This window comes from Ambystoma mexicanum, chromosome 6q (genome assembly GCF_040938575.1).
Source record: "Ambystoma mexicanum isolate Mex_15411 chromosome 6q, UKY_AmexF1_1, whole genome shotgun sequence".
Classification (NCBI taxonomy): Eukaryota; Metazoa; Chordata; class Amphibia; order Caudata; family Ambystomatidae; genus Ambystoma; species Ambystoma mexicanum.
Genome location: NC_090937.1, coordinates 1,598,651,505 through 1,598,665,384, shown reverse-complemented (window position 1 = coordinate 1,598,665,384; position 13,880 = coordinate 1,598,651,505).

The window sequence follows — 13,880 nt, the reverse complement described above, 5'->3', positions numbered from 1 at the left end:
GCCTCACCACTTTTCCCAACGACAGAGGAGATCTCCCGCCGGAGAGTCTTCTTCCTTTGACTGGTGGGGATAACCAGTTTCACCGTCTTTTCGCCTTCCGGACGTACCTCGTGGCCGCCTTGCCTGTGCCCAGCACCCCGGCAACCGGGACACCACGTTTTACCACGACCGCGAAACAAAGGTACCACCTTTTACCGGAAAACTCCACGGCTGGTTTCTTCCCTGGTAGTGCGACGACCTTCATCTTTCCTCCAAGTCGAGATCTTCTCTTCCCCTGGATGACAACGCAACTTGCACCCACTACCAGGAACAACTGCCACCGCTGGAGGATCCTTCCCACTTAAGGTACTGTGTCCCACCTGGCTTCCCTTGCGACCGACTGTACGGGGTAGATTTAGCCCCCGGCTTTCGAACCTGGGTTAGCCTGTCTGGCTAAACTTTCAAAAGCCTCTCTAAACTCTTTTTGAACCCCCTGCAAGACTTTCTAAGCCTAGTGTAACTGTGTGATCTTGGGCGCATTTGTGCTCTGCTCTCGCTAAGAGTGGGCCCAGCCTTTGGACTTTGGCTCACCAGTGATTTTTGCTCTTCTGCCTTGCTAACAGTGTTCCTGAATCTTAGAGTGTTGTACCTTTCCATATTCTGTTTTTTTCCCTCCCTTTCTCACAAACTTATTGGAGTGCCATCTAGTTAAGCGCTCACCTCTGTATGAAAATAAGTGGTGTTTTACAGTGACTTATCTGATAAGGAAAAAGGGGTGTATATATTATAATAGTAACTGTGTTTAGAATATTTTACAATAAGAGTGCTGGAGTGTTTTCAACAGTGTGTTTTTAAATAAATAATTATGTACTTTGATACCGAAGCTCTGGTCAGTGTTTGCTTGTATTGTTGTATCTGAGTGCCTATTGTGTATACTTTGCATACTGCCTAACTCTTCTTGAGGGAAGTCTGACTGCTCAGCCACAGCTACCAGGTATATCTGGGTGGTGCAGACTGCTACCAAGTGGGTTTACTGCCAACACCTGTAGTCTTAAATCTTTTGCAGTGGTCCCTAGGGGAACTGCACAGGTTTCTGCCTAACACTGGTGTACAGCGGTGGGATCTGTATTGAGTATACACTTTAGAGTGCTTTAGGATACCTTAGTACAACTAACCACAAAGCTTAGCACTGAAAAAGTAATCTTTCTAACATGTCAACCATGGAACTTATAGTCAAGAGTCCCTTGCTACAAAAACTGCTGATTGTTTAAGAGTATTATGTAAGCATAAGAACCTCCTGACTAAAGACAAGAAAATGGAATTAATAGAAAGATTGTTAGCTAACCAAAGTCTGGGTGATGGTTCTGAGGAACCTACCATGACAGAAAATGTAGATAACAGTATAGAAATTGATATTGATCAAAATGTTGATAATCTTAAGGAAGAGTCAGAAGAGGAGGGTGAGGCTGCTGTGACTGTCCCCCCTAGGCCTCTGTCTGCTCTACCTGCTGTACCTACTGGGCCTTTGCCAAGTCCCACACTTAGTCCTCAATATCTCGAATTAGAGAAAATGAAACTTGAACTAGAGTTCAAGAGACTGAAAACTCTGGCTGAACAGAGACATCAGAAAATTAATCAAGAACTAAGGCTAAGGGAAATGGAGCTCAAGCATGAGCTAGAAATGAAGAAATTATCTGTTGAAAATGCTTCTTTCTCTGGCTCCTCTAGAAGTTCCAGTCCTAAAAGACCCCAGATGCCTAAAGAAATGGTTGGTATGTATGAGCCTACGTTGGATGTGTTGGATTGGTTGTCTCTGTTTGAATATAATCATGGGCTCCAGAACATCGCAGGAAATGACTTACTCACCTGGTTGTTCTCTAGGCTTCCCCCTGTTGCAACTGATGTGGTAATGGAGTTGGGGGAGGAGGATAGGAAAGAGCATGAATGTGTGAAACTAGCTCTGATAGCTAGATTTGGGAAGACCCCTTCCCAGTATCTTAAGAGGTTTAGAACCCTCAAAAAGAATGATGGTACCCCTTGGGCTACCTGGGTGAGTGAATGTTTGAAAAACCTAGAGGGATGGATTAAGGGTTACAAGGTGAACACTTATGAAGGTATGAAAAATCTTTTTATGTTGGAGTCAATTTATGATGCCTGCTCTCCTGAGCTCAGACAGCACTTGGCTGATTCAAAGGAATTAGATTCCAGAAAACTAGCTAAGGCTGCTGACTTGTGGGTTGCCAACAGGGCCACTCAAAAGGATTCTGGGGTAACTCAGAAAAAGGATGAGGGAAAGCAGCCACCCAAAGTGAATCCAGAGAATTCTGATACCTCCCATACCAAAGAGGGCCACAAACAACAAAATAACCAGGGTAAACCGAATCAGGCTAGTATACCTTCTGGTCAACAACCAGAAGGAGGTCAGAACAAGCCACCCTTTCAGAGAGCATTTGGACAATGCTATATCTGTAAGGCTACTGACCATATCAAAGGGGATCCCAGATGCAAGGGTAAACCTGCAGGGATCAGCACAGTCTCCTTAGCCTTCACTCCTGAGGATGAAGTACAGATGGCTAGTGCCCACTTTGAACTCTTTGCTGAAGAACCCTTGGGTCTTCAAGCAACTGTAAACTTAGAGCCTATGGGTCTGGTTAGTCCCCAGAATAGGGTTGTGTATAACTCCCTACCTGTTAACTCTAAAGTTTATTACATGGACAGTGTTCTTGTCAATGGCCAGGATACTCCTGCCAGGAGAGACACTGGGGCCAGCAGAACAGTAGTGGATGAAAGCTTCATTCAAACTGAGGATGTAGCAAAAGCACCCAAAGGTCCCACTAAGATGTCTGGAGGCCCTGTCCAAATGGTTCCTATTCTACAAGCCCTCATTCAGTGTAACAACATGACAGTGAGGATCCCTGTCAGTGTGCAGACTGAGGTGCCTGGGAAAGTCCTGTTGGGGAATGACCTGAGAACTCTAGGAATAGTGTCACATACCCCCAGGCCTCCCAGTATGGAGAACCAGAACCTAACCAAATTGGCTAGAGAGGCCACCTTAAGGGACCACTCTAAGCCTGTCGGAACCTCTACTGAGACCCCCACTACAAGCCCTGGTGTTAGTAAATTGACCTCTAACCCAGGCACATTTCAGGCTAGTACATTAGGGAAATGGGAGCCCCAACCAAGCTCCATCATTGTTCCCCCAGTTACAGAGTCTGTGACCCCCCCTGCTTCTGAGGAAGAGGAGGATAGACCTACTGGACCCTTACCTAGGCCTGAGAGAACTGAAAATTCTCAATGCTGGTGGAAAACCAGGAAAGAAAAGTCTAAGGCCAAAAACCTTCAAACTGTTGGAGCTTCTACTGAAGACCCCAACTCAAATCCTAGTATTAGGGGGGAAACTCCTAAAGTAGGTAAGGTTAGATCTAAGAGGAAGGGGAAGCAGGTACATTGCCTAAGCCCAACCCCTCCAACCAAGAAGCCTAAGACCCAACCTGCTCCCACAAGAGAGGTGGTGAGGAACCTTGGAGGCCCCTCTAGATCTAAGGGAATCCTTTATAAGGACCCCTTGAAAAAGCCTAACACAGGTTCAGAAGTTGTAACCACTTCTGAGGGACTGGTCAACCAGCTCCCCTATAACTTTAAAAAGACTGATGTTCCTCAAAGGGTTTGTAGGTCATATAGCTTACAAAGGAAAACCTTTGATTGGGCCATAGAACATAGGTCAAGGTGTCACCATCAAAATACTGATGGACTCTCTAGGATGTATGTCATCGACTAGAGGTATGAGGTTCATCCAGGAGTGGATTAAATCCTCCTGTCCCTTAGTCTGGGGGGGGGCGAGTGTTAGGGAGAATTCTCTGTTTAGGCTGAATTTCCTAACCTAGTGAGTCCCCGACCAGCTTTGCTGGATTTTTGGGATTTCTTTTTTTCTCCTGCCAAGAGTGAGACTCTTTTACCCTCACTCTTGGACATGATTTGAGTGTGTGTCTTTGGATCTAGATGGTTTTAATGGGCTATGGGGTCTTTTACCCCATAGGGCTTCATGTGTTTTTGTGATCTGTGTTACACAGCACCCTCAGTGCAGTGACACAGGGGTGTCATAGTGACCCCCCAGTTTAGACTCCATACCCTGGGACTGACTACTGTCTCCCAGGGCATGTAAAGTCACCATTGACTTTACTAGTCTTAAATTCTGAACAGAACCAGTACAAACCATCATATTGTGGACGTACTGGCTGGGGCAATTCGATTGCCCCAGGGTCTGTTAGTCGAGGGGGCACGTCTCTGTCCCCCCTGATTGAGTTTTGGCTGGTGGCAGTGGATACTACTTTTTATATTCAACCGCAAATATTTTCCTATGGGATTTCCCATTGTTTTAGGCTACTATCTTTATTTAATTATTTACGGTAGCCTCAAACACCGCTGGTTTATTTAATTAATATTAATTCTCTGGTTGGTATTTTTTGCCAAAACTTGATTCTAAAATGGCGTTTGTGTTCTCTTCTGTGACTCCAACCCAAGTCGAGCCCTTTGTTCCACTTTTTGGCGGGCTTCTCCACAGAAGCCCTCCAAAGTGGTGCCACTCAGTATGGGGTACTTAGGAGGAGTGGAGGGGAATTTAGGCACCCTGGACTGAGTTGCCTAGGCAACTCAAGTCGCACTCCATCCTGATTGGCCCAAGTGGTGAGCCGGCCGGCTCACCACTTAGCATGTTTGAGTGACAGCTAAGCTGAGTGAATGGGGGTTTGCTGCATAAAAGCAGGGCTTTGGGGACTGGAACTTCAGAAGTCGCCACAGGACCTAAGAATCTGACGAGGGAGAAGCTGAGCTGACCTGCCACGACACCACCACCGGTGGAGTCCTGCTGGACCGCCTCATCACTTTTCCCAACGACAGAGGAGATCTACCGCCAGAGAGTCTTCTTCCTTTGACTGGTGGGGATAACCAGTTTCACCGACTTTTCGCCTTCCCGACGTACCTCGTGGCCGCCTTGCCTGTGCCCAGCACCCCGGCAACTGGGACACCACGTTTTACCATGACCGCGAAACAAAGGTACCACCTTTAACCGGAAAACTCCACGGCTGTTTTCTTCCCTGGTAGTGCAACGACCTTCATCTTTCCTCCAAGTCGAGATCTTCTCTTCCCCTGGATGACGACGCAACTTGCACCCACTACCAGGAACAACTGCCACCGCTGGAGGATCCTTCCCACTTAAGGTACTGTGTCCCGCCTGGCTTCCCTTGCGACCGACTGTACGGGGTAGATTTAGCCCCCGGCTTTCGAACATGGGTTAGCCTGTCTGGCTAAACTTTTATAAGCCTCTCTAAACTCTTTTTGAACCCACTGCAAGACTTTCTAAGCCTAGTGTAACTGTGTGATCTTGGGCGCATTTGTGCTCTGCTCGCTCTAAGAGTGGGCCCAGTCTTTGGACTTTGGCTCACCAGTGACTTTTGCTCTTCTGCCTTGCTAACAGTGTTCCTGAATCTTAGAGTGTTGTACCTTTCCATATTCTGTTTTTTTCCTTCCCTTTCTCACAAACTTATTGGAGTGCCATCTAGTTAAGCGCTCACCTCTGTATGAAAATAAGTGGTGTTTTACAGTGACTTATCTGATAAGGAAAAAGGGGTGTATATATTATAATAGTAACTGTGTTTAGAATATTTTACAATAAGAGTGCGGGAGTGTTTTCAACAGTGTGTTTTTAAATAAATAATTATATACTTTGATACCAAAGCTCTGGTCAGTGTTTGCTTGTATTGTTGTATCTGAGTACCTATTGTGTATACTTTGCATACTGCCTAACTCTTCTTGAGGGAAGTCTGACTGCTCAGCCACAGCTACCAGGTAAATCTGGGTGGTGCAGACTGCTACCAAGTGGGTTTACTGCCAACACCTGTAGTCTTAAATCTTTTGCAGTGGTCCCTAAGGGAACTGCAGAGGTTTCTGCCTAACACTGGTGTACAGCGGTGGGATCTGTATTGAGTATACACTTTAGAGTGCTTTAGGATACCTTAATACAACTAACCACAAAGCTAAGCACTGAAAAAGTAATCTTTCTAACATGTCAACTATGGAAACTTATAGTCAAGAGTCCCTTGCTACAAAAACTGCTGATTGTTTAAGAGTATTATGTAAGCATAAGAACCTCCTGACTAAAGGCAAGAAAATGGAATTAATAGAAAGGTTGTTAGCTAACCAAAGGTCTGGATGATGGTTCTGAGGAACCTACCATGACAGAAAATGTAGATAACAGTATAGAGATTGATATTGATCACAATGTTGATAATCTTGAGGAAGAGTCAGAAGAGGAGGGTGAGGCTGCTGTGACTGTCCCCCCTAGGCCTCTGTCTGCTCTACCTGCTGTACCTACTGGGCCTTTGCCAAGTCCCACACTAAGTCCTCAATATCTCGAATTAGAGAAAATGAAACTTGAACTAGAGTTCAAGAGACTGAATACTCTGGCTGAACAGAGACATCAGGAAATGAATCAAGAACTAAGGCTAAGGGAAATGGAGCTCAAGCATGAGCTGGAAATGAAGAAATTATCTGTCGAAAATGCTTCTCTCTCTGGCTCCTCTAGAAGTTGCAGTCCTAAAAGACCCCGGATGCCTAAAGAATTGGTTGGTATGTATGAGCCTAAATTGGATGCGTTGGATTGGTTGTCTCTGTTTGAATATAATCATGGGCTCCAGAACATCACAGGAAATGACTTACTCACCTGGTTGTTCTCTAGGCTTCCCCCTGTTGCAACTGATGTGGTAATGGAGTTGGGGGAGGAGGATAGGAAAGAGTATGAATGTTTGAAACTAGCTCTGAAAGCTAGATTTGGGAAGACCCCTTCCCAGTATCTTAAGAGGTTTAGAACCCTCAAAAAGCATGATGGTACCCCTTGGGCTACCTGGGTGAGTGAAGGGTTGAAAAACTTAGAGGGATGGATTAAGGGTTACAAAGTGAACACTTATGAAGGTATGAAGAATCTTTTTATGTTGGAGTCAATTTATGATGCCTGCTCTCCTGAGCTCAGACAGCACTTGGCTGATTCAAAGGAATTAGATTCCCGAAAACTAGCTAAGGCTTCTGACTTGTGGGTTGCCAACAGGGCCACTCACAAGGATTCTGGGGTAACTCAGAAAAAGGATGAGGGGAAACAGCCTAAAAAGGACTCCAAAGAGAATTCTAATACTACAAATTCCAAAGAGGGCCCCAAACAAAACCAGAAGGGTAAACCCCCAGGAAAACCACAGCAGAATAGTGTCTCCTCTGGTGCCAAACCTGAGGGAGGTCAGAACAAGCCTCCATTCCAGAAGGCATTTGGTAAATGCTTTGTTTGTGGCTCTACTGACCATGTGAAAGGAGATCCCAGATGCAAGGGTAAACCTTCAGGGATCCAAGTTGCCTCCTTAGCCTTCGCTCCAGAAGAGGAAGTCCCAATGGCAAGTGGAAACTTTCTACTGCTGGCTGATGAACCCATTGGTGTCTCAGCCAGTGTTTCTTTAGTCTCTCTGGGGTTGTGGGAACAACAGAATTTAGATGTGTATAATTCTATCCCAGATAATACTAAAGAGTATTATAAAGAAAGTGTCCAGGTGAATGGTCAGGAGACTCCTGCCATTAGGGACACTGGGGCCAGCATAACTGTGGTGGATGAATCATTTTTCAAGGCAGAGGATGCTGCTAAGGCACCAAAATGCCTCACCAAGTTAGCTGGAGGGCCTGTGCAGATGTGTCCCCAGTTACCAGTTCTCATCCAGTGTAATGACATGGCTGTAAAAATACCTTTCAGTGTACACTGTGAAGTGCCAGGCAGGGTTCTGTTGGGTAATGACCTGAAAGCTCTTGGAGTTGTGTCACATACCCCCAGACCACCTAGTAAAAGGTTACAGGAGCTCACAAAACCTACAAGAGAGAAAACCCTGCGAGGGTTATCTCAGGAGATGATGACAGAGATCACTCCTCTACCACTGGAGCAACTCACTGCAGTAACTACCAGAACAGGAGCAAAGGGGCAACCCAAGACTCCTAGGAAGAAGTCAGCAGCAAGCACTCCAGTGCTTCCAACAGTTACACCTGTAACTCCACCTCCAGCTGAGGCTGAGAGGGAGGTACAACCCTGTATGGTTGAACCAGACTCTGAAGAAGAGCTAGTGGGAGGTCCAGAATTTATTGGAGATCTAGACCCTGAGGACCATCCTGAGCTGCAGTCTTTACTGGCAGAAGGTGGGCCCAGCAGGGCAGCTTTCCGTAAGGGACAAAGAGATTGTCCAACTCTGGAGGGTCTCCGCCAACAGGCAGCTGCTCAGGCTGATGGGCAAGAGCCTGGGAAGTATAGGTTGCACTGGGAAGATGGCCTCTTCTACAGTGAACCAACTGAGTCTGAACCTGGAGACTGCAAACGCCTTCTAGTACCTCAAGAAAACAGACAACAGTTCTTGCACTTAGCCCACGAGATTCCTTTGGCTGGTCACTTGAGCTTCAAGAAGACCAAGGAAAGGCTCTCACTCTACTTCTATTGGCCAAAAATGGGGGCAGAAGTAGATAAGTTTTGCAAGAGCTGCCATACCTGCCAAACTTCTGGTAAGGTTGGCGCCAAGAATGTGGCACCCTTAGCGCCTCTCCCATTTGTGGGAGTCCCATTTGAGAGGGTAGGGATTGACATTGTTGGTCCCCTTGATCCCCCTACCTCCTCAGGCAACAGGTGTATCCTTGTTGTAGTAGACCATGCTACTAGATACCCTGAGGCAATTCCTATGAGAACTGTTACAGCGCCGGCTGTGGCTAAGGCCCTCCTTGGTATTTTTACCAGAGTTGGGTTTCCTAAGGAAGTAATATCCGACAGGGGGTCAAACGTTATGTCCCACTACATAAAAGCCATGTGGAAAACCTGTGGAGTTACTTACAAGTTCTCAACCGCCTACCACCCCCAAACCAATGGGTTGGTAGAAAGATTTAACAGAACCATGAAGAGCATGATAGGTGCTTTAGAGGAACCTCTGAAAAGAAAGTGGGACCTTCTACTGCCATGCCTTCTCTTTGCTTATAGAGAAGTCCCTCAGGAGGGAGTAGGTTATTCTCCCTTTGAACTTCTTTATGGCCATCCGGTCAGAGGTCCATTGGCCCTGATTAAGGAGGGGTTGGAAGGCGCTCCTCCCCTCAAGCCAGTCAGAGTGACTGACTATGTGATAGGTCTCCGAAGGAGAATGTCACACATGATGGCAGAAGCTAGTGATAACCTGAAAGCTGGACAAGCTTTGGTCAAGCATTGGCATGATCAAAAGGCTAACATGGTTGAGTTCACTCAAGACCAGCTAGTTCTCGTTATGCTCCCTACAAGGCAGAGGGCCTTGCAAGACAAATGGATGGGACCCTTCAAAGTTGTGGGAAAACTTGGAGAGGTCAACTATCTGGTGGATCTGGGCAGACCCAGGGAAGCTCCTAGAGTCTTCCACACCAACCGACTGAAAGCATACATCTTCAGACCTGAAGTAGGAGCCATGCTTCTAGCTTCAGCAGCAGAGGAAGAAGAAGAGAGTGAGACTCTCCCTGATCTCCTCAGACGTGTACCTTTGGATGAAAAAATTGAAGGAGTCAATCTCTCTTCAGATCTGACACCTGAGCAACAAGAGGAGTGCAAATCTATGTTAAATCAGTTTGCCTCCCTGTTCTCACTCTCACCAGGCTTGACCCCTTGAGGACAGCACGAGATACTCACTGGTGACTGTCTGCCAGTCAAAAGCAGAGGATACCGAATGTCAGAAAATGTGAGAACCCATATCAAGGGGGAGGTCAAGAAGATGCTTGATCTCGGGGTAATAGAACCCTCTACTAGTCCATGGTCTAGCCCAGTGGTGTTAGTACCAAAGGCAGGATCCAAAGACTTGAGATTCTGTGTGGACTATAGAGCTCTTAATGCAGTCACCAAGACTGATGCCCACCCTTTACCCAGGACAGATGAGTTGGTGGATAAACTTGGTACAGCCAAGTACCTCAGCACATTTGACCTTACGTCAGGCTATTGGCAAATAGCCTTGACAGACCATGCCAAGGAGAAAACTGCATTTTCCAACCCAGTTGGCTTGTACCAGATTAAGGTCATGCTTTTTGGATTAAAAAATGCACCTGCTACATTCCAAAGGATGGTAAACCAAGTTCTGGCTGGGATGGAGGACTTCTGCATGGCATACTTGGATGACATTGCAGTCTTCAGCCACTCCTCGGAAGATTATGTGAACTACCTAGGACATGTTTTCCAGGCTCTTGGACAGGCCAATTTGACTATCAAGGCAAGTAAATGCCAGATAGGTCAAAGTAAGGTGGTCTACCTTGGGCATGAGGTAGGAGGTGGAGAAATAAGGTTGTTGCTCAGCAAGATTGAAGCTGTGCAAAATTGGACAACACCTACTACTCAAACCCAAGTGAGAGCCTTCCTAGGCCTCACTGGGTATTACAGGAATTTCAGTGAGAACTATGGGACCATAGCTTCTCCACTGAATGTAATCTCCTCTCCAAAATTCCCTAAAAAGGTCAAATGGAATGAGGAGTGCAATCAGGCCTTTGAAAAACTGAAGAAAGCTCTTTGCCAAGCTCCAGTATTGAGAGCTCCTGACTACCACCAAACTTTCATTGTACAAACTGATGCTTCCAATGTAGGTATAGGTGCAGTTCTAAGCCAAATGGATGAGAAGGGTAGGGAGCACCCCATTTGCTTCATCAGCCGTAAGCTGAAGAATCCTGAGAAAAAGGTGGGCAACAATAGAAAGAGAATGCTTTGCTATTGTGTGGGCACTGAAGAAGTTTAGGCCATACTTGTATGGTTCTACTTTTGTCATTCAGACTGACCACCAACCCTTGAGATGGTTAATGCAAATGAACGGAGAAAATCCAAAACTATTGAGATGGTCAATCTGCCTGCAAGGGTTTGATTTCACCATTGAGCACAGGTCAGGGTGTCACCATCAAAATGCTGATGGACTCTCTAGGATGTATGTCATCGACTAGAGGTATGAGGTTCATCCAGGAGTGGATTAAATCCTCCTGTCCCTTAGTCTGGGGGGGGCCAGTGTTAGGGAGAATTCTCTGTTTAGGCTGAATTTCCTAACCTAGTGAGTCCCCGACCAGCTTTGCTGGATTTTTGGGATTTATTTTTTTCTCCTGCCAAGAGTGAGACTCTTTTACCCTCACTCTTGGACATGATTTGAGTGTGTTTCTTTGGATCTAGATGTGTTTAATGAGCTTTGGGGTATTTTACTCCATAGGGCTTCATGTGTTTTTGTGATCTGTGTTACACAGCACCCTCAGTGCAGTGACACAGGGGTTTCATAGTGACCCCCCAGTATAGACTCCATACCCTGCGACTGACTACTGTCTCCCAGGGCATGTAAAGTCACCATTGACTTTACTAGTCTTAAATTCTGAACAGAACCAGTACAAACCATCATATTGTGGACGTACTGGCTGGGGCAATTCGATTGCCCCAGGGTCTGTTAGTCGAGGGGGCACGTCTCTGTCCCCCCTGATTGAGTTTTGGCTGGTGGCAGTGGATACTACTTTTTATATTCAACCGCAAATATTTTCCTATGGGATTTCCCATTGTTTTAGGCTACTATCTTTATTTAATTATTTACGGTAGGCTCAAACACCGCTGGTTTATTTGATTAATATTAATTCTCCGGTTGGTATTTTTTGCCAAAACTTGATTCTAAAATGGCGTTTGTGTTGTCTTCTGTGACTCCAACCCAAGTCGAGCCCTTTGTTCCACTTTTTGGCGGGCTTCTCCACAGAAGCCCTCCAAAGTGGTGCCACTCAGTATGGGGTACTTAGGAGGAGTGGAGGGGAATTTAGGCACCCTGGACTGAGTTGCCTAGGCAACTCAAGTCGCACTCCATCCTGATTGGCCCAAGTGGTGAGCCGGCCGGCTCACCACTTAGCATGTTTGAGTGACAGCTAGGCTGAGTGAATGGGGGTTTGCTGCATAAAAGCAGGGCTTTGGGGACTGGAACTTCAGAAGTCGCCACAGGACCTAAGAATCCGATGAGGGAGAAGCTGAGCCGACCTGCCACGACACCACCACCGGTGGAGCCCTGCTGGACCGCCTCACCACTTTTCTCAACGACAGAGGAGATCTCCCGCCGGAGAGTCTTCTTCCTTTGACTGGTGGGGATAACCAGTTTCACCATCTTTTCGCCTTCTCGACGTACCTCGTGGCCGCCTTGCCTGTGCCCAGCACCCCGGCAACAGGGACACCACGTTTTACCACGACCGCGAAACAAAGGTACCACCTTTAACCGGGAAACTCCACGGCTGGTTTCTTCCCTGGTAGTGCAACGACCTTCATCTTTCCTCCAAGTCGAGATCTTCTCTTCCCCTGGATGAGGACGCAACTTGCACCCACTACCAGGAACAACTGCCACCGCTGGAGGATCCTTCCCACTTAAGGTACCGTGTCCCGCCTGGCTTCCCTTGCGACCGACTGTACGGGGTAGATTTAGCCCCCGGCTTTTGAACCGGGGTTAGCCTGGGACACTCTGGCTAAACTTTCCTAAGCCTCTCTAAACTCTTTTTGAACCCTCTGCAAGACTTTCCAAGCCTTGAGTAACTGTGTGATCTTGGGCGCATTTGTGCTCTGCTCTCTCTAAGAGTGGGCCCAGCCTTTGGACTTTGGCTCACCAGTGACTTTTGCTCTTCTGCCTTGCTAACAGTGTCCCTGAATCTTAGAGTGGTGTACCTTTCCATATTCTGTTTTTTTCCCTCCCTTTCTCACAAACTTATTGGAGTGCCATCTAGTTAAGCGCTCACATCTTTATGAAAATAAATAGTGTTTTACAGTGACTTATCTGATAAGGAAAAAGGGGTGTAGATATTATAATAGTAACTGTGTTTAGAATATTTTACAATAAGAGTGCTGGAGTGTTTCAAACCGTGTGTTTTTAAATAAATAATTATATACTTTGATACCAAATCTCTGGTCAGTGTTTGCTTGTATTATTGTACCTGAGTGCCTATTGTGTATACTTTGCATACTGCCTAACTCTTCTTGAGGGAAGTCTGGCTGCTCAGCCACAGCTACCAGGTACATCTGGGTGGTGCAGACTGCTACCAAGTGGGTTTACTGCCAACACCTGTAGTCTTAAATCTTTTGCAGTGGTCCCTAAGGGAACTGCACAGGTTTCTGCCTAACACTGGTGTACAGCGGTGGGATCTGTATTGAGTATACACTTTAGAGTGCTTTAGGATGCCTTAGTACAACTAACCACAAAGCTTAGCACTGAAAAAGTAATCTTTCTAACATGTCAACTATGGAAACTTATAGTCAAGAGTCCCTTGCTACAAAAACTGCCGATTGTTTAAGAGTATTATGTAAGCATAAGAACCTCCTGACTAAAGGCAAGAAAATGGAATTAATAGAAAGGTTGTTAGCTAACCAAAGTCTGGATGATGGTTCTGAGGAACCTACCATGACAGAAAATGTAGATAACAGTATAGAAATTGATATTGATCAAAATGTTGATAATCTTGAGGAAGAGTCAGAAGAGGAGGGTGAGGCTGCTGTGACTGTCCCCCCTAGGCCTCTGTCTGCTCTACCTGCTGTACCTACTGGGCCTTTGCCAAGTCCCACACTAAGTCCTCAATATCTCGAATTAGAGAAAATGAAACTTGAACTAGAGTTCAAGAGACTGAATACTCTGGTGGCTGAACAGAGACATCAGGAAATTAATCAAGAATTAAGGCTAAGGGAAATGGAGCTCAAGCATGAGCTAGAAATGAAGAAATTATCTGTTGAAAATGCTTCTTTCTCTGGCTCCTCTAGAAGTTCCAGTCATAAAAGACCCCGGATGCCTAAAGAATTGGTTGGTATGTATGAGCCTAAGTTGGATGTGTTGGATTGGTTGTCTCTGTTTGAATAT